We start from the raw sequence: 23,068 nt of genomic DNA on the forward strand, positions 1-23,068 counted from the left end.
AATTAATTAAAGTAACTATAAATAAACCCTAACCCGTTTCGTCTGAGTAAAGCTGTCATAACGAATCTCTCTCTCTCTCTCTCTCTCTCTCTCTCTCATATATATATATATATATATATATATATATATATATATATATATATATATATATATTTCTTAATTACGCCTTGCCTCGGCAGTCGAGTATAACGCATATCTTATCCTTCTTTTAATAATATTATTGGAATTCTTCCCCATTTCCTTTTACCTATTTGTGAATTATTCCACGGATTTCTGCCTTTTGGATTATTTTGGACCATCTTCTAATTACACGATTCTCTTGGATTTTACTTGTGCGAATGGAAATTTAATTAATTTTCTTGGATTTGCAGTTTTGGATTTTATCGTCATTAGATACTTTACCTTTCACTAGCCTATCCATTCACGTGAAATTACTTTTTTTCTTCGTCCTATTCCCTCTGCTTCACTCTTTGTTATCAGGTAAGATCTTTGACTTACTTTCAGTTTCATCAAATACTTTTGCAAGCAAAATCCGATCCTGCATTTTGCTAAATCCTACCCTCTGATAAAAAGGAAAGTATTTCTTCGAAACTCCGCGGATTAAGGACTATCCACTTATTTAATGTTTCCTTTTCAAATTAAATATGTTTTTAACTCTTTTTCAAAGTGTTTTTTAACATGTTTTATCAACTATTTGCTTTTACACACACACACACACACACACACATACACACATATATATATATAGAGAGAGAGAGAAAGGCCTTTATGTGTGTGTGTGTGTGTGTGTGTGTGTGTGTGTGTGTGTGTGTGTGTGTGTGTGTCGGTGTATGTGTGCATTTGTTCCCAATAGACAGTTAAATGGATGGGTCCATTTTAATGAAATTTCACACAGATGAATTTTATATTTCTAGGAGTGTTCTTTGGTTAGTTTTGTACTGGAGTGCCTCCGATAAGTATAAAAAGTAATTAATCAAAAAAAAAAATCCGACGAATGAAGGAACAGTCCGATGTGAACCAACGTTAACGCTCTGATATAACCTAACATCAAATATGCACAATCTAAACAAAAACAAAAAAAAACATATAAAATTAACAGTAGCTTCATTTGATAAGACAGAGGAAGACGTTCGAGGTGAATGTTTCTGTTTAGCGCACAATTGAACCATGGTACTTGACTTTCGCATTTTGAACTTTAATTGAAGCCATTATATAAAAATAATTTTATAAAATCCGCAGTAAGTTCACCACAGTTAAATGTAGACTACAATGAAAGTCCCGACTAGAGTAAGCACTCAATCAATTTGATTGCAAATGGACGATGTCACCAATTTTGATAACAATAAAAGTATTGTCGGAAATTCATCCGTTTTCAAATAAATTCCACTAGAAATGAAAGATAGCATAAATCGACAGAGGTTTTGTTTAAAACGAAGAAAATATTTTATTTATAGAATAACAAAAAATACCACGCTTTAAAGACAAACTGGCTTATAAATTACAAACGTTGCTTCAACGAGCGACTGCCATTAATATGAAAATTAACAACGAGTACTTCCAAAATAATGCACACAATAAATTGAATAAATTCAACGGAATGTCCCCACAAGTTCGAAAATAAACTGCACATAGTCATGTGCCTTTTATAAACTGTCATTTTAAATGCTTACAAATTATTTAAAATTTATTTCCTTCCAAAACGTACGTACCGCCGCTGCGTGTATAAAGTTGTAGGGAAGAGTTACCTCGCCGCAACCTGTATTTAGTTTTACAGGATTATTCTTTCAGAAGGTAAGGCCCAGGAATCCTTGTCCATGGCAACCAATGAAGCACACGTCCACTCTCCTGGTTGGCAGGATTCGAAAAGAAAGATTTTCACGCTGGAATCCGTGACGTCAGTCAAAATAACTAGAATTGTTTTACATTCAAAATTAAAGGCAGTTTTGTACAAATATCAAAATGCACGGAACCAAATTCAACAAAACTAAAACAATACAACAAATAAGACGTAGGAATCAAACTAAAAATATAACAAATATATACAGGAGGATATACAATTGTTGGTAAAAAAAAAATGCCAACATTATTGGAAGTGTGAAACATTCGTTGATTCTCATTAAATCCCGGTCAACGTTGCTTCTCCTTGCTAGAATACAGGCACACACACACACACACACACACACACACACACACACACACACAATCATGGTGTCCTAAAAGAAGCGTAATTATTAAAACACCGGGGTTCGGATATTTGTCGTGGAGTGGCATTTTGGGACATCCTCTCTCTCTCTCTCTCTCTCTCTCTCTCTCTCTCTCTCTCTCTCTCTCTCTCTCTCTCCATATATATATATATATATATATATATATATATATATATATATATATGATTCTAATGGATAGGTAACTATTTAGTTAACGCTTATGGTATTTGTATAGAAATTACAACCAGCCGTTCACAATACAGTAGATATATAGTCAGCTCAATAGAAGGGCGTTACATTTTCTAGAGCTACAGTAGAGTAACTATAGGGTTCCTGGAGCCAATTAAATCAATACGAGATCATTTACTGATGATCCAAGAAATCTAAACAATAACAAAGTAGAATTGTGTACGATCGTTTCAGGGACGATACGAACTTTATTTATATAGTCACCTGTACAATACGAGGTGTTTTTGAGGGTTAATACCAAATTAATAACTGAATAGCAGCATACAAACTATTTTGATTCCACATCGACACAATTGATAACTGGAAAAATAAGTAATTAATAATATATGAGTCTACTCGAAGGGTCGGTATGAACGTAGAATAATAAAATAGAGAGACAGTTATTTATACAAGAGTAGCTCATACTGGTTTCGTATGCAATTTTATGCATCCAGCTAAACTTAGCAGAAATCTACTAATTGAATGTCACTGATTAATGTTTGCTTAGTGACACACCGGCCACTGACGGCGAAATTGGCGAAATGGCCACGCTCCTTTTTAGCGAAGTACAAACAGTCACTAGCATTGTATCTCTGAAACCGTCACACATTACGATGTCCTCAAACCAATGGTTTTTCAAGATATTTGCAATAAACTAATTGCTGCATTATACATCGCACATCGTACTGCATCTTGATCTTTGTTGTATTACTTATGCATATTAGCCATTTTTTTTTCAGTTTAATTTTGTGGATTTCGGGTCTTTTCCCCCTTACTACAACCATAAACAACCATAAACATCACACATATTAAGGTCTTTGCTCTGCAAGTCCATGTCTTTGTACTCCAACATGACGTTGGAAGTGATCCTTCCTCGTTTTATATGTACCTTTGCCTGGCCATGCACCAAAGAAAATAATCATCATTAACACTGTATTCTCCTGAATCATTATAAGGTATTGTTGCAAATGATTCTGATATATCACTGCTTCCTTTGACCAGGTTAGACTTCTCAATAACCTGACAGGGCGGCACATCAGCCAACTTTCTCATTTCTGGTTGTTCTGGGCAGGTTGTCATGTGAATGTCTTCGGAATGATTACCTTTGTGGTTGGTTCTGAAATATGACTAGAACAGTTACAGTTAAGCCCTTTCCTGACACAGTGTTCTCTGTGTGGTCAAAATTGCCCATTGCCCCTCGGACAACGTTCAGATATCTTTGATGATACATGGCATCTGTTGGGTAAGATATCTTTTACCATTTTTTTGGACCATGGAGGTGTTAATTCTCTTTGTTAAATCATAGCTAATGTTGTGTTTCGACCTGGCACTTTGGACTCACACGAAAAAGAAACACGAATACAAGTCGGAGAACAATAAAAAATTTATTTGACACAAACCTAAATACAAACGTAAAATAAGTTGCAAAACAATTGTGTTTGCGGCTTTTTAAGAAGTCCAAAAAGTTCTTTTAACGTCTTGAGTGACGACTCCTTTCAAGTTAAGAAGTAGAGAAATTGAATAATACGTCTTTTCTCCACTGATGTTCGAACGAAAGAGAGCGTTTAAAGAGAGTCTTTAGTCCCGCCTAAAAAAATAGGTTGCCGTGATTGGCCGATGAGCGGCACATTTGGCCAATGAGACAGGACCTTATTTAAAGTGTAAGGAAAAGGAAATAAGATGACAAGGGAGGTAATTCTAGTTTTTTATGCTAATGGATAGATTCATCCTATTGGGTGTTAACCAGCTATCTTGATATAGACAGGTTATGGACAGTTTGTGTCAAGCTACAATGAAATGTGGGTCTTATTTCGTCTGGAACTTAACCAACAAAGATTATATTGAAAAAGTGTATTAAACTTCAAGAGACAGTCATCTGTGTTAGTGTTTGCTGGTGTTTATTATTAATTTAATGTGATGCAATGATATAATTAAAAATAGTTTATTATTAATTTAATGTGGTGCAATAATGTCATTAAAACAGTTTATAATTAATTTAATGTGATGCAATGATATCATTAAAAATAGTTTTAATGTGATTCAATGATATAATTGAAAACAGTTTATAATTAATTTAATGAGATGCAATGATATCATTAAAAATAATTTATAATTAATTTAATGTGGTGCAATTATATAATTAAAAATTGTTTATAATTAAATGTGATGCAATGATATCATTAAAAATAGTTTATCATTAATTTAATGTGATGAAATGATATCACTAAAAATAGTTTATAATTAATTTAATGTGGTGCAATTATATAATTAAAGATAGTTTATAATTTAATGGGATGCTATTATATCATTAAAAATAATTTATAATTAATTTAATGTGGTGCAATGGTATCATTAAAAATAGTTTATATTTAATGTAATGTGATGCAATGATATCGTTAAAAATAGTTTATTATTAATTTAATGTGATGCAATGATATCATTAAAAATAGTTTATAATTTAATGTGATGCAATGATTTCATAAAAAATAGTTCATAATTTAAGATGACGCAATATTATTAAAAATTGTTTATTATTAATTTAATGTGATGCAATGATATCATTAAAATAGTTTATAATTTAATGTGATGCAATGATATCATTGAAAATAGTTTATTATTAATTTAATGTGATGCAATGACATCATTAAAAATAGTGTATAATTAATTTAATGTAATGCAATGATACCATTAAAAATAGTTTATAATTAATTTAAGGTTATGCAATATTATTAAAAATAGTTTATAATTAATTTAAGATGATGCAATGATATTGTTAAAAATAGTTCATAATTAATTTAATGTGGTGCAATAATATTATTGACATTATTTCATTCAATTTTTCCAATGTTCAAATTTAATTCGAATGAAATCTTTCTATGTTACAATAATAGCGGACAGTGATTCAAATTAAATTACTTTCCATCAAAGGACACTGTAAACTTGAACACTGATCTTTTACTAAAACAAAATAAAAACAAATAATATAGGATATACTTGGTATTTTCATGAGCACTCATTAGCAAAACTCTCAGGGCAATAGCGGGATTAGTCATGTCATGATATGTATAGTACATCCATGTAAATTACACGGAACATGGCTTCGAAATGTGTTTAAGTTAGAGTATCGCAATTATCTCGAAAACCATTGGTTTGAGGACATCATAATGTATTACTGTTCCCCCATAATGTGGCAATTCCGGACATTTTGAGTGGTCACATGACCATCTATGCTGAACAGTTTCAGAGATACAATGCTGATGGGTGTCAGTCCATATTCGTACTGAATTTGTGGCTAATGTGTGGTGTCTGCTCAGATGCTGCAATCAAATTAATTGTCCTTAATCATTAGAGAGGGAATCCTTCTATACTAAGGCATTTTTTTATTTTTGCAGAATCCCCTTTTGAGGGGAGCTGGTTATCTCCCACATTAAACCGACCCTGTGTCAAATTTTGTTAGGACTTTGCTAAAATAGGGTGTGGCCATTTCGCCAATTTATCAGTCAGTGGCAGATGTGTCACTAAGCAAACATTAATCAGTGACTTTCACTTAGTAGATGTCTGGTAAGTTTAGCTGTATACATAAAAGTGCGCACGTAACTACTAGAGTATTACTTATTTTAGGTCAATAAAAAGAATATACAAAGTGTTGTGGGGGATTTATCCATTCAGTCATAATGATTTATACTCAATATCATATAAAATACGAGATTTACACTCACATGGAAAATATCATCGCGACCTGACGCGAGCCTAGAAATTGTTTAACTAATAGTCGGGAAACGGATGTTTTTAAGGAAAACAAAACTCTGCGAATATTTCCACAAAGGTTTTATTATGTACATAAAACATTTACTAAACTATGCTATTGTGAAATATTTAGAAGCAAAAAAATTGTCTGACAAATGATGGCCATTTTAACGAGCACAAATTTGAAGCCGCTTACCAAAGTTAGCCTCCACTTTCACTAAAATTTCTTGAACTATTTATATATATATATATATATATATATATATATATATATATATATATATATATATTAAGTAAAGTGATTTTCAATTTAAAAATTTAAAAAAAAATTTTTTTAATTTAAAAATCAAATTTTAATTAAATTAAAAATCAGTTTCATAAGAAGGAACAACAACAAAGTCAATTATCTGTACGATCGTTTCGGAAATCCGTGCTTTTTATTTGTGGTATACATGAAGTTATGTAGAACAATTATATATAGTTTTTTTGGTAAGCACGGTCTCCTCATCAGCAAATTTAGGAGGATTTATATTGAATTTAAAAGACACCATAAATAAACCTAGCATTAAAAGTAAGGCAGATGAATCTTTTAGTTTTTCTTTTTGTGAAATCAGGAACTGTGTTTAAAGTAGTCATTTAGATGTTTGCTATAGCTTTTTATTTTATTGAATATTTTATTTAATTAAAATTTGATTTTTAAATTTAAAAAAAATTTTTTTTAATTTTTAAATTGAAAATCACTTTACTTAATATTGAATTAGCTCTAGGACATTTAACTATAATAATTATTATATATCTAAATTACAACGAGCATTTCCTGTATTTTAATTAAACTAGTAATTTCACTGTTACATTGAAATACACTTAGCTCTTTAGACTATTATTCTAATCTCCTTTAAATTATATATATATATATATATATATATATATATATATATATATATATATTCACGTATTGCAATCCTCAATTCTCCAAGTGTGCGAGGTTTCCCAGTTTTAAAAAAATCTCCACAGATAAAAATCGCACATGGAAAGGTCGGTGAGCGCGGAGACCACGGGAGATCTCCAAAGTGTGAAATGACATGATTAAGGAATGCAGCTCACACAGCAGTCATGGATGCTCTCGCCGTATGAGCAATGACCCCATCTTGTTGAAACCACATTGATGCCTTATTGATTCCTCGTCTACGAAGCTCAGGAAGTAAACTGTATTCAAACATTTAAATATGCATCTGTTTCCCGTGACTCACCCTGTATTTACTTTCTTTGTACACACCGGGACCTGCACGATCACTAAAGTTAAGCAACGATGAACCTGGCCAGTACCAGATGGGTGACTATTTGAGAACACTAGGCGCTGTATAAGCTCTCCACTTATCTCAGCATTGTTCCCAGTCGTCCTGAGCTTATGTATACTTGGAACTGGAATTAGAATAGTGTCGAGTCAGGAGAGGTGCGGTTAGAGTTTGGGCAACTCTTACCACAATCATATCGCGCGCAGGTACCATTTGGGTACACATAGTCTGACAAGACTGAACGGAGCCGTTCACAATATAACCTTTCTATTACCCCGCTTTTCGCATCTTTCTTAATGGTCCTGTCCTTGGGCCTCAATACAAGGAACTAATAGAGAAAAATAAAAACAGAAAATACTAACTGTTAAAACAGGTTGTTAAAGGTTTATATCATTCTGGAAAAGTCAAAAAGAAATGGGGAGAGGGTTCTTTAGTGTAATTATTACATTAAAAGTAGAAGAATTACCGAATATGTGTATAATTATCGTAATAATATTGACAATTATATCATCGATAGTATTAATGTTAAAGGCTTATGAAGACACTAATAACATGAAAATCATACTGGTGATAATAAATATATTGACTATTAAAATAGTAGTAGCAGCAGTAGTAGTAGTAGTAGCAGCAGTAGTAGTATTAGTAGTAGTAGTAGTAGTAGAATGAATAATAAAATAATTTAAAAATAATAAAATAATAATGATTTTAGTAATATAAACCATCATGATAATTATATTAAAATAAAGATACACTTCAATCTATATTAAAAATTAAACACACACACACATATAAGTATTTACACGCATATATGACATTTATATATATATATATATATATATATATATATATATATATATATATATATATATACATTAGTACATTTAAACTTATAATAAACTTTAATGACAATAGTATTAAAATGGTGATAAAGAAAATAAATAAAAATAAAATAATGAATAAATAAAAATATCTGGGCAGGAGCTGCCAAAAACAGCCTATCATGCCTTGACAGAGTACAAAATAGACTTCGTGGTTTAGTGTAGGATGCCCTTTTCTCTACCCTGCAACCCCTCTCCCACAGAAGAGACGTTGCGAGCCTATCCTTGTTTTATCGTTATTTTCATGGCAGGTGCTCGTCTGAACTCCAATCCCTGGTCCCCCCTCGCCAATCTTTCACGAAAAACACCCGTCTAGCTGAATCCACTGTGAAAAATTTCCCCCACTCTATATCTGTGCCTAAATCAAAACGCGTATTTCATGAACAAAGCTTCTTTCTTAGAACTGCACGCCTGTGGAACTCTGTTCCATCTGCCTGCTTCCCTCCGGACTACAACTTGGATGTCTTCAAGTCTAATGTTAACAAATTCCTAATGAACCGCCCCTTTAAGTAAACACTTCATCAAATCTCCTCACTAACGTAATGTACTTGCAATAACCCTTATCCCTGAGTGGCTTCCGGGCCTTGATAAGTGGTGATCTCTGTGTAAAAAAAAAAAAAGAGAAAAGTACAATAACCATTTCCAGATTAATAATATATAACGATATAAAGAAACTTTGGGAAAAAGAAAGCATACACTTTCGTCGATAAAGCAAAAAGACGTGTACAAAATTGACAGAGGAAAAAAAAAACAGCTAACGAAAAAGTGCAGCATTAATAAATAACCGATAGTAAAAAAGGAACACGTGTACAAATTTCAGTAGACACGCTGCTAGCACAGACACAAGATTCGAGCTAAGATCCAAGTGTAGTATCTGTTCGGATACTACACGTAAGTTAATGCGTCCTGGTCAATGTAGGAGAAATCCTTCTATACAGAGTCTGATAATAAGGGATCATTTTAGATACACATATCATATGCATCGGCTGAAGAGAGCTTGATATGGGTTTCTAAGACCGTTCCCTATTATTAGGTTTGAAACCGACGGTTCCGGTGACTTATCCCATCTAAACTTTCTGAAAATAAAACTATTAGTAATGGACTCTTATTTTCGAATTTTTTTTCTTTATAATCTTCTGCTGGGATCTTTTTTTCTAAAAAAAAGTAAAGAGAAAGGGTTTGACACTCAAAAATTTTACCCTAAAGTGAAAGTAAAAATAATTTTCGCAAAAATATATTTTTATATCAACTTTGTTTCCATTCGTAGCCAAGAGTGACCAACAAAATGATGTTTCCTTACAAGAGAAAATGTTATATATATATAATAATATAAATATACAAGAAATAAATGTTACCATAGTCAATAAAAGTTACTTATTTTTAAGTAGTTTGTAAAAAAATAATAAAAAAATTAATTCAGGAACCGGTTTAAAAAAATCAAAATGGCAGCGACTTTGAAATGGAGAGCCCCGTTTTCAATTTGAAGGAGGGGCACCTGAGCATTCTGTGTTAACAATTTAAGAGAATTCCGTCAACGTAAGGAATATTTATAAGCATATTTTAATGTTTTTCGTTATTTTGTGCTTGAGGAATATTCGACTATGGCATGTGTAGTTTATATAAAAAGTCATTTAAGTAGTTATCGCCTCAAATTTCGTTTCAATTTCGGTTCGCTGAAATTATTTCAAGTAAAGAGCATTAAAACTATTTCCAAACAAGACAAAAAAACATGAACTGAATTTTTATTGACTATGGTAACATTTATTTCTTGTATATTTATTTTTTCGGGTAGTCGTTTGTTAGCTTTTCTGCTAAAAACTCTTACTAAATAATATCGACGAAATATCGAAAAACAAAGAAACAAAAACAGTTTTGAAAAATAATGAAGCTTTACTTACTTTAGTAAAATAATCCGAAACAGAAAAATGGGATATTAACAAATTAAACACGTAATTACTTTAGTTTTTTAAAGCAAAGAATCGATATAAATATGAATAAGAAGAAAATGGCGCCCTTTTCAAGCAGAACAGCTTCGTTTCAGTTGTACAATATTGAACGGTGTGGTATTGCGCCGTCAGATTCAGGGTTGTACTATTGTAATGTAAAGAACGCACAGAAAGGGTTGGAATCAACTGAATTCCTTCTAGTACACTGACAAAAAAAGCTTATACAGATATATAAATAAAAATAAAAAGGTTATGTAAATGTTTTTAAAAAGACACATAATCACGTGAGCAGGATTTTTCCTTCTGTTGACACGATAACAAACAACGTTCTTATTTTTTATTATTTATCTATTTATCTATTTTTGAAAAAGTGCCACGTGCAAGTGGAGAAGGAACAAAAACAGAGTTATGCAAAATTTGTGTCGAGAATTGTCTAAAGTTCCGACTTGTTTTTTTTTTTTTTTTTTGGCTTTCACTTTAATAAGAATGTGAATTTATGAGGTGAATTTATTCGGCACAATATGATTAAACTCAAAAGAATAAATAAAAGCTAACGTAAATTAAGATTAAAGTTAAGGTGTTAGTGTGGGCCCTCGCCCTTTTTAAAAAACCTTGTTAAACTTTGTGACATATTTACATTCTATGGAGGTCAGGCGCGAACACCCAATAATTTTATTATACCATATTTCTTCAAACTGGAATATAATTATCAAAGTATACTTACGCAAATAGATATGAAAAGTTTTGTTAAAGTTTGTGCCATATTTCCATGGAGTGCAGTCGCGAATGCAGACCCCACATTTTTATTATACCATCACTATTTAAGTTGAAACATATTTATCAAAGTATTCTTATATCAAAAACACTTGCAAACGTTTTTTTTTTCCATTTGCTATTTCCATACTTTGGGGGCCAGGCGCGAATGCAGACCCCAGAATTTTTATGAACCACCGTTCTGCCAGATCAAACATACCCATTCCTGTGTCTCGATATATCTTCTATCATTATATGCAATCAGTATTTTAAAATAGTCAACCACACAGGAGCCTATTCGTGACCACACACACACACACACACACACACACACATAGACGTTCAGCTTTATATCATATATACATATAAATTTTAGAATAATTATAAAGAAGTGAACCATCGCGTAAATTCAATCAACTAAAAAATGGAAAACGGGGTGAGGAAAAGAAAAAAGATATAATATGTACAATTCAATAAAATAATAAGTCGATTAAAAACGATCGCTAAAATATACCCAAAGCGCTTTTCGTTCAGACTAACATTTTCAAGGGTCATAAGTCTGAAAATTATTTTTTTTTAGAATATATATATATATTTGTCATCCATATACAGTACTGTTATATATATATATATATATATATATATATATATATATATATATATATATATATATATATATATACTCAGGTTAGATTAGGCGTTTAAATTGTGTATCCGGTTTATGACTTCCGGTTTCCAAAAAATTCGTCTGCTACCTATTTCATGACTGCCCTGTCTTAGGTCACGACCACCAAGATATAGAAGGAGGCCGCTATACATGAACGAGTGACGTCATTTCCAAAGCGACATGTACGTAAAAACTGCCTACAGTCGGCCGTGTTCAACCATGTGACCATGCTAGCAGGCATAAAAAATATTTTTCGTTGCCTTAGAGAATGGCTGTGGAGAAAAATAATTCTCCATTTGGACAATTATATAATTGCACATTGCTAAGCATAATTTTAATTTAACAATATATAGCAGTAAGTTGGTTTTTGTTTTACTTTTCTTAGATGTATTTCGAAGAAAGTCGAATATTTCATTTCATTTTTTACTGGCATTTCAGCCCGGCGTTTCCCGGATTTCTGGAGGTGTATGTTAACGAACAAAAAAAAACAAGTGGCAGTAGGAAGGTAGGCTCGAACCCGTACCGCAAAGGAGGAAAAGAACAGGAAAAACCCATGACGTCTTTGCTGTTACGACCACCGCAAACCGGAAGTGACATAGGTTTTAATTAAGGTTAGACAATCGAAAAGCGAGGATGACTTTCGAAAATATCGGCGAAAAAGCGAACCTCCTGTAGAAAAGTGCCCAGTTTAAGGTGAAGATATTACTTTTTTTAGACAATTTTTGGATATTTGTCGTCTGAAAGGTCGAATTTCAAAACGATACTGATCCGTCGCGTCGGTCGAAAGTTTTAGGCAGACATGCAAACATACATACATACATACATACATACATTTATATATTAGTAGCTCAAATTTTCGACCCTAACCGATTAAAAAGCTTGCCGTATCTCTGAATACACTTTATTTAAAATTGCAAATGTTTAAACCAGACATTGTCTGAGTAATTTGGTAGATACCAAACTGGTCAAATTTTTTTTAACATTGACCCCTATTATGACCCCTTAACATTTATTGTTTTGGGCTCAAATCAAGTTATTTAGATCCATATTCAAGGAACCTATATCTAAAATTTCAAGTGACCCAAAATTGTCGGAGGAGTTTGGTAGAATTCTCAAAGGTCAAATCATTGAACTTTGACCCCTTAACAGCCAAATTTCTGGTCGAAAACCGATTACAAAGATGTTATCAAATCTCAATACCCTGTATATCAAATTTCGAGTCTGTAGACTGAAAATTGATAGTTATTGTGTAGGGAAATCTACACAGACAGACAGACACGCACAAACACACACACATAGAGGCACTTTCACTTTTATAGATATATAGAAACTGCAAAACAAATAATTTTGATATGAAAATATTTTGTTATTAAAAGTAACAAATAAACTTTTTCTATTGTGTATTTCCAAATATTTTACAGCATTTTCCACGACAATGTTTTTGTATGTTTTTGTTTGTTTTATCTTATTTATTTATTTTTTAACTCAAACGATCGAGGACTTCAGCATTTTAGCACCGGGCGTAATTTATTTCTTTGAAATATATTTAAAACTGTTAAAGTTTTTGTTTGTTTTACAACACTGTAAATAATTTACATGACTGAAATGGGAGATGAAATAGGAAATTCTTTAATCTCTCCCGAGTCACACGAACACAAATTCATCAGTTTTGATATGAACTAAAAATAAAGAGTACATTAAATTTTAGTTAACATATTTCCTTGTGTTTTATCTTATAAATAAATGTTTTCTTATTTTGGAACTTGTTCAGTGTACACGCCGTCCTGAATAATAACATTATCATTCAGAAAGCCATTTTTTACATGGGGGACTTTCTAACTATCCTGCAATGACCGATGCTAACGTGAAATCAATGGCAAACGGCTGTTGCGATAACGTGCACTCATCTGCACGAATAGTCAAGAGGTGGAGAAAACCGAAAATCTAAGGAGACGTGTTGTCACTCGGTCTCCAGGGAACACCACAGTGAGCGATCACTGTCTGTAAGACAACTCCTAGTGAGTGGAAAACTACTACTACTACTAGTAGTAGTAGTACTACTACTACTTCTACTTCTACTACTACTACTACTACTACTAATAATAATAATAATAATAATAATAATAATAATAATAATGATAATCATGTCCTCTCCAAAATTCACCACCACTTTGATTTAATATCGTAGATGTTTACTATATTTTCTTAGTTTTTAACCGATGTTCAAATCATGGTATTATTGTCTTTTAGATTATTTCTTTAGTTATGCGAACTTCATTTCCGTACTCATTTATTCTGCACTGATATGAAAATGAAGACTATTATGGAATATAGGATATCTAACCATGTAACTGATGAAAGTAATCTACACATTTTGATGAAAAACGTGGGAAAAAATTAACATAGATGAACAGAAAACTAAAACATTAAATATAATTTCTGTATTAAAAGTAATAGTTATTTAAATATTTCAACATATGTTATGGTCGCAAAAATCCAGCTCCCCGATAAGGGGCACTCTGGATAGAAACAAAAATAAAGATTGCCTAAGTCATGAAGGATTTCTCCTCCACCAACCGAGGACATAAAAGGTGAAGTGTAGCATCAAAACAAATGCTACACTGATCTTGTCCCAAAGGTCAAGAATTATTTGTGTTTAATATGTTTAAAGAACATCGTTTATTCCTTAAATTCATAATTCAGTTTTATCATTAATAGATTTTATATTGCTTTAAAATTACGTATTTTTACATACATAATATATATATTTTATATTGAATAAAGTTCAGTTTAATTATTAATATAATTGTGTTTCTTTCTTTTCTTTTTTAACATGTTTTAATGCTCTTTTTAAAAATGCCCTCAGATAGTATCGACAGTGACAGTTTGACAAATCTTACCTACATTGGTTGCAGCATTTTTCAGTTAACAGGCCTTCTATATCTCAGTGGCCGTGCGTAAGTCCTATATTAAAAGCCACTGCTGCTATTCAAAGCATACACAAGGTCAACAATATTTTTTGTTTTAACTTATTTTGACGCGTTTTCCTTACAAATACATGTAATTTAACCCCTGTTGAGTTAAAAAAAATTTAACCCCTGTTGAGTTAAAAAAACTGATTTAAATATAAATATACAATATATAATTATAATCATATTTATAACCATAGTTACTGTATTTAGTAGCGCTTTTGTGGATTTTGGCGATTTTTTTTCCAGGCCCTACTTAAAAAATATTTTAAAAATATTTTCTCTTCAAGGAGGGGGCAGGTAGAAACTTGGTTTTAGTAGTGCTTTTAGTAAAGCCTTTTTAATTTTAATTAATGCTTGCAGTAGTGCTCTGGAGGCTTCCCGGGTTTTATTTCCTTCACTCATCACTTAAAAAATATTTTCTCAAGACAATAAAGGACAATATAATCTCAAAATTGCTTTTTATTTTTAACATTTTTCATCTTATTCTTTAAGGGTCAGCGTGTAGACTAAATAAAAAATAATGACGGATGGAGGGGTACACCGAACTTTTTTCAAAAAGTCACAAAAAAAAGAAAACAAAATAACAATAATGGCGAGAGGGAGGGCTGAAGGAGCCAACGTCAAATCTGGGTTGTAAATCGGTTTTGAACGAACGTTGAATATGAAACTGAACCCCTTTCTAAATCTTTAAATATTGATTTTCTGTTCAATTTTTAATAATCAGGAAGATTAGTGTCCAATAATCCGCAGAAATAGTTGAAAAAAAGACGAAAATGAAAAATTGTAAGTGGTGTCGATTGTTCAGGTGCACCTACATATTTTTAAAAATATTTTCTTTACCCAACTTTTGCGTGATTAAAACTAGAACTTGATTTTTTAAAAAAACTACGTTTTTCGTGTCCAAAATTATTTATTTACGATTATTTTATTTGTATTTTTCATTGCAAGTTTTCAAACAAAAAATAAAGCAAATATATTTTTCTAATGTAAAAAAGCAACTATTTGATCAATTTACATTACATTTGCTTATACGTTTCAACAGCTTTTAAAGATGACATAGAAGAAGTTTTTTTTTTAAATAAATAAAGTTTATTATTTCAGTGTGAGGAATCACTTTCGTATGTAAATTTAATATAAAATGAGACCCCAATTCTTAGCGACCTAGCGAGACATGTAATCGTTAGCATTTTTTCAAGTTTGAGGGCAGGGGTAGGAAAAGAAAGAAGAAATGGGGTAGGGGTTGGATCATAAATTCCAAACATTTAAAAAATATACGTAGAAACACTTCAAAACGTGTATGTGGGGGTACTTTTCATTTTTTTTAAACATATGCTTTCAAAATGTTTCACCGTTAAATATTACGTAATCAGTTAATTATTATTTCCTGATATTTTAAGGCTATAACACACACACACATACACACACAAACTAGGGTGGACCTGTACAATGCACAATCTCTTTTTGTATTTTTTTCGTTTTTTTTTTTCATTTTTTTTTAAAGAGATTACATCCCTCTTATAAAAGGGATTTTTCATTTAATCTAAGGGCAATGATGTTAAGACTTTTATTATTCAATACATTCCGTATTGTTTCCACTGGTCGCCACGTTTGTTTTCACGCGCGCGTGCATTCAATTTTTGTACGTTTATACATTAATTCTGTATACTCACTTGCACTTATATATACATTAATTCTGTATACTCACTATTCCATAGCTAGCTATAACATATACTGACCCAACGAGTCACGGGTAATATATAATGAACAAACCAGACAATAAAGCATAAACAGAGATCTTATTAAACAAGGGGCGGATAATATCTTTCTGGTGGGGGTATTCAGGCAAAAAAGGGAGAACATACCTTCGTCTATCGATTGGTCTTGATTGTCGGGTCTGTAAAAGATGGATTGAAGCCTCATCTCAAGAAACAACCATCGACATTTAGGTTAGATTTTCGTGCAACTTATACTTCTTCATGTTAGAAGCCCCCCTTATTATTACAGTTATTTCTAGTGTCCGATAGCTTCCAAGGCTTACAGAGACCCTTATTACCGTCTACTATGTCCCCTGGTTTCTAGCTAACTCTCTCTCGTCTTACCAACTCAACTTATCTGACTGCCTACGTGTCTATTCTACAATCTTCACTATTTATTCGTTATCTGACGTCATCTCTATTTTTGCTTTGATCTATTATCCCAACTTTTTGTTTGTGTTAAAAATTCCAAACTTATTATATAAATTGTTAACATAAATATTTTATCTCTCTAAAATTCCTAATTCGTTTCGATAACATTCTTTTTTTTTTTTTGCCAATCAAACTTTTTTCTATTCACAAACATTCACAATCGCCATTTTCCGAGAGACCAACAATGTAACAATTTGCATATGAGAGCAATGGTAGTTATTAGACGAACACAGAGGAGAGAACAAGCAATCGAGTTTTTTGACAGCCGATGAAGAGTATAGACATTGAGAGTTGGTGTCATTAATCACGGTTTAAGTCAAGAGAAATTAGTACAAATTGTGACGTTGGTGAGCAACAGTTTTGAAATTTGTGGTTTTTTTTTTCATTCCACCCGTTCTTGTTACTGACCCTAGAACATGCATGCTCTCCTCAATTTCCCCTACCAGACCAACACCCCCACCGCTGTCAGCAGTTCCAATAAACCGCGCTCGCTCCCAAACTACTATTTAAATAAACCTTCCCATAATTCCTTACCGAGACTAACACACATTCCTGATGACGGGTAGACGATTTCACGAAAAGTAAAAAACCGCGGACACTTTGAGAAGAAAAAATGCTTGAACCATACATCCATACGTTCGATGTATATATAAGAAATAATACGAAAAATTGAAAAAAAAAAAATCGTATCACGAAACAAACGCTTTCTGTTGTTTTTAACAATGTCTGCCTGAATATATGTTTTCACCTCAAACACAGCACGTTGCCACTTTGATGTAAGGGCTACTATCAGGGACATAAGTTACAAGGGTACTATGTAGGGAGTTTAGCAGCAAGATGTCTGTTCACATTACACTTGAAGTTCTGCATGTCAGTACAGTTGGGGAAGCAGGAAACCGGAAAAGAATTCCAAAGTCTTCCAGTTTCGAGGAAGAAGCTATTAGAGTAAAAGGCTTTCTTACATCTAGGGATCTCAACTGTGTAGGGGTGGGACTTCGCTGATTGTCGGGTTTGTCGCGGGTATTTTCGTCGAGTGAGTACAAGGGCTTGTAATTTGTCAGAGCATCCACCATTAAAACACTTATAAAACAGGCAGAGGGGATGCAACATTTCGTCTGTGGGACAGGGGTTGGAGTTGATGACAGTTCGGTACCTATTAGGTTGGCGACTCTCTATTGGACCCTGTCCAGGAGCTAGAGACCGGTAGCAGATGTACCAGCCAAATGTGACAGCAGTACTCCATACATGGGCGAATTGTGGTTTTGTAGAGGTACAGGATACTTTCAGGCGTAAGTAACTTTCTAGCACGATAGAGAGATCCCACCTTTATACTATTAACGCGGTTTGTTCTCTGTAGTATGCATTATTTTTAACTAGTCTAAACTTCATACGTAACCCAAACGTTGCATTATCGTATTTTAATTATAAGGTAAAGCTAGAAGCTGGAACATTCTAACTCGCGGTAGATTTAACCAAACACAAAAGCATTGTTGAATCAAAAGTAATAAATAATACAGAACCCAACCAAGATGACAATCCCGCAACCCCAACCTCTAACGTATCCTTAAAATAACCGGCATTAACTCAGGTCGACTTTCCTTCTTTTATGATATGAACTCAACGTAGGGTCAAACTCTCCGGACCAAAAGTTAAGTTAAGAAATTTTTCTGTCTAAACTTTTGAAATCTATTAATCCTAATATCGCTAACATTTGTGTATTGCAAACATTTTTTCTTATTTCAGCTTTGACTTAAACTCTGAACATTTTAACTGTACCTTACTTTTTTTTGTTTTTGTTTTCTTTTTACATCTTTTTTGTCAAATATGCTATTATTAACCCATACTGTTTTCTCATATTTAAAACGAAAAAAAATGTTACCCATGAAAACGAGAATTTTCCAAATTAAAACTGAACAATTAACGCAGCTTGTTCTCTGCAGTATGCATTATTTTTAACTAGTTTAAACTTCATACGTAACCCAAACTGCATTACTCTAAACCAGTTTTCAAACGAGTTCTTCAAATCTAAATTGATACAAAATAACCCGACTTCACAAATCGATAAAAGGCCCATTATCGTATTTTAATCATAAGGTAAAGCTCGAAGCTGGAACATTTTAACTCGAGATAGATAAAGCCAAAAACATCCATGCATTAATATGGGAGGGGAGACTATTTTCAAATATCATCCTAAATTGGGAAGGGAGCAACAGACTTATATTAATTTTCTTTTTTACCTTTTTATATTTTTTTAAATGTCTCCATATTTATATGTAGACATTTAAAAAATGGAGACATCTAAAAAAATAATAAAATAATTTAATTTAATTAATTATAAAAAATAATAGATAATTTATATGGAGACATAAAAAAAATAATAGATAATGTACTGTGGATGTGTTATCAGCAGCTCCGGGAACTCTCGCTTCTCCATTTTTGTCCCTCAGTCCTCATTTCCAATGAGTGATTTTTCTGACAAAGGGTGAAGAAAAAGATGCTTTCCAGGTCGGCAGTACTTCGTAACAAGTAGCCTGTCGACCTGTTCCACAAATCCTAAAACCTCAACATGAAATATCTCAAAAAAAAAAATAAAAACACGAATAAACCTAGAACCTCATCCCCCCCAACATATGCCCCTACTACCATGTCTCCTTCTCCAACATCAGGGGTCTACGTTCCAACCTTCCAGAGGTTGAAACACAATTACAGGAGACCCAACCTGACATATTCTTTCTAAGCAAAACTGGCATAGGATCGACAATTTCCCTAGATTTGTTCATAATTAAAGGATACTATAACTTAACATCTAAATCTGGCTCCCAAGATCACCATGGGCATGGAATATGTGCCTACATTAAATATGGCTTTCCGTGTGGTAGGGATATCTCTAGAGAAGACCCTAATTTACCTTATAGGTGCTTCCGGATTGCACTTGCTTACACCACTGCATTTATATTTGCCCTCTATCGCCCCCACGACAGCGGGGTTATTATCTTTAAGAGTATACCTGAGAAAATTGACCACATCCTGTTTGCTCATCTTTCGGATAACATTCACATTTGCGGTGACTTCAATGTTCATAATGTAGAATAGCTGACTCAAATAATACAGATGATGAGGTTCTGTCATGATTTTGCCATTTCCTATGACCTCACTCAGATTGTTCACGAACCCACCCGTGTACCCGATACTACCCGTTTGTATGCAAAGCCTTCTAGATCTTTTTCTCACAACTTCCGCTGAGCTATGTTCATGTTCCATTCTATCTCCTCTGGTATCCTCCGACCACTCGGTTGTATCAGTTAAGATAAAAACTAAATGTAATAAATCTTCAGACTTACCCCTCCACCGTACTGTATATCGATGCTGACTGGGATAGCATCCGTACATTCATATCTGATCTACCTCTGCATTCCATATTAAAAAAGGATGTGTCCTCTATAGTATCAGACATGACCGAATGGTTAATTGTAGGCATAGACCGATTTATACCATCCAAAGATTCCAATAAAAACCTAGCAGTCAGCTATGGTTCTCCCCAGAATGTGCTGCTGCCATCACGCACAGAAATCACTTTTTCCACAGCTACAAATGTAATAGATACACTGAGACTAAAGCTGCTTTCAGGACTGCCAGCAACCACTGTAAAAGAGTAATAAAAAATGCAAGAGAACTATATGCTCAGTCCGTTTAATCCAAAGTAGCTGAGTGGCGGCTTGGTTCCCACCATTTTTGGCAAATAGCAAACAGGATCCTGAATAGAAGCGTGCGTTCTATCCCAACCATCATTAATGCGACCTGAGGTCATCTTGTTAGCATCAGACAAAGCCAAACTATTTGCCAAGAACTTTGCAGCTAATTCTACCCTATGCGACCAAGGCGATTAACTCCCCGTATTTCCTCCTATAATAGACAACACACTATGCAACAAACAAATATCTGTGCGTGAGGACGTCAAGCTAATCAAGAATCTTGATTCCAGTAAAGTAACCAGTAAAGTAACTGGCCCTGACGGCATTTCAATTATAGTGTTGAAAAAGCTTCAACCAGAACTTGCCTCCATACTTACAAAACTCCTTAAGAGTTACCTTAAGGAGAAGTGCTTTCCAACAGGAAAATCTCATCAGTATTCCCTGTATTTAAGAATTCAGGTGATAAGTCATCTCCCTCTCAATACAGACAAATAAGTCTCCTGTGTGTCATGAGTAAGCTGCTGGAACCCATATTAAATAGAAAAGTAGTCAACCACCTCTGCAGAAATAACCTTCTTAGTAACATGCAATATGGTTTCCGTTCTGCTAGATCTACAGCAGATGTGCTAAGGGTTATATCTCATAGGATTAGCGAATCTCTCAACAAAGGCTTCCTTTCTAGGGCAATTGCTTTTGACATATAAAAGGCCTTCGATAAGGTATGGTATAAAGGCCTACTTCACAAGATTTCCAGTTACGGTATAACTGGAAATGCTGTCTCAATGATTAAATCATTTCTCTCTGGTAGACTTATAAGAGTAGTGGTTCATGGGTAGAAATCAGAGGCCCACAGTATTAATACTGGAGTCCCTAGGGGGTCCATCCTGTGCCCAACTCTCTTCATGATCTACATCAATGATCTCCCAAAAAGACATACTTATATCATTCGTTAACATCTATACTGATGACACGACCATGTATATGCCAAGACATTAAAGGCCGTAAATGATAAAGTTCTCTCTGATTCTCTCTCCTCTGATCTTGAGCGTGTGATACAGTGGGGGAAGAGGTGGCTGGTTACCTTTAATGCATCTAAAACCAAGCTTCTATCTTTGCATCATCAACGCTCTGATCCCCATCTGGCATCAATTGAAATGGATGGCTCTCGTCTTGGGGAGGCTCCATGTTTTGACAAGCTTCTAGGCTTGACCTTACTCCTGATCTGAAGTGGAACACGTACATCAAGTCTGTTGCCAAGGTCGCTGGAAAAATGGTGGTGTCACTCTACCGCCCCAGAAGATATCTCACTACTGATACAATTCTCTATCTATATAAAAGCCAAATACGTCCAAGGATGGAGTACTGCTGCCACATTAGGGCAGGGGCTGCTAAAAACAGGCTATCCTGCCATGACAGAATACTAAATAGACTTCGTGGCTTAGTAGGGGATGCCCTTTTCTCTTCCCTGCAACCTCTCTCCCACAGAAGAGACGTTGCGAGCCTGTCTTTGTTTTATCGTTATTTCCATGGCAAGTGCTCGTCCGAGATCTAATCTCTGGGCCCCCTTCGCCAGTCTTTCACGATAAACATCCGCCCAGCTGAAACCACTGTCAATAGTTTCCCCCACTCTTTATCTGTGCCTAAATCAAAACTTAGATTCCATGAACAAAGCTTCTTTCTTAGAAGTGCACGCCTTTTGAACTCTGTTCCGTTTGCCTGTTTCCCACCTTACTACAACTTGGATGTCTTCAAGTCTAACATAAACAAACTCCTGATGAACCGCCCCTTAAGTAAGATACTTTATCAAATCTTCAATACTAACGATTACTACGATACTATCCCATTGATTACTGTACACGCAATAATCCTTATCCTCGAGTGGCTTCCGGACCTTGATAAGTGGTGACCTCCATGTAAAAAAGCAGCCTTAGCAATGATCTGGATATATCTATTCCAACTCATGTTTCCTATGAACGTTGCCAAGGAGCTTGAACGAAGTGCTCTCATGTAAAATATCTCTAGCCATAGCTATTGGTGGTTGGTAAGGTTTCATGTAATTATTAACGGAAACAAGCTTTGTCTTGGCAGCGTTGGACGTTACCATCCATTTTTGACCGCATTACACTACAGACTGAAGGTCTTTTTCTATGGTTTCAGCAATTATCTTAGATATGTCTCATTAGTTTTCCTCACGTGCCTGCTATAGAGCGTGGTGTCGTCGGCAAATATACCCATCTCAGAGACAATTTTATCAGGTAAGTCATTTATGAATAGCAGAAATAATAAAGTTCCAAGGATCTATCCCTGAGGTACACCCGCATTTATATCAAATTTTTTTGACGTACGCCCATCGAGTACAGCCTGGATTCTTCTCTCATTTAAGAAGGATCTAATTATGCTAAGCATTCTTCCAGTAATACCATAGGATTTTATTTTCATGAGAAGACCATCGGGCCATACCACATCAAAAGCCTTAGATATATCTAGGACTACTGCCCTC

This window comes from Euprymna scolopes, chromosome 19 (genome assembly GCF_053919585.1).
Source record: "Euprymna scolopes isolate OS-2025 chromosome 19, ASM5391958v1, whole genome shotgun sequence".
NCBI lineage: Eukaryota > Metazoa > Mollusca > Cephalopoda > Sepiida > Sepiolidae > Euprymna > Euprymna scolopes.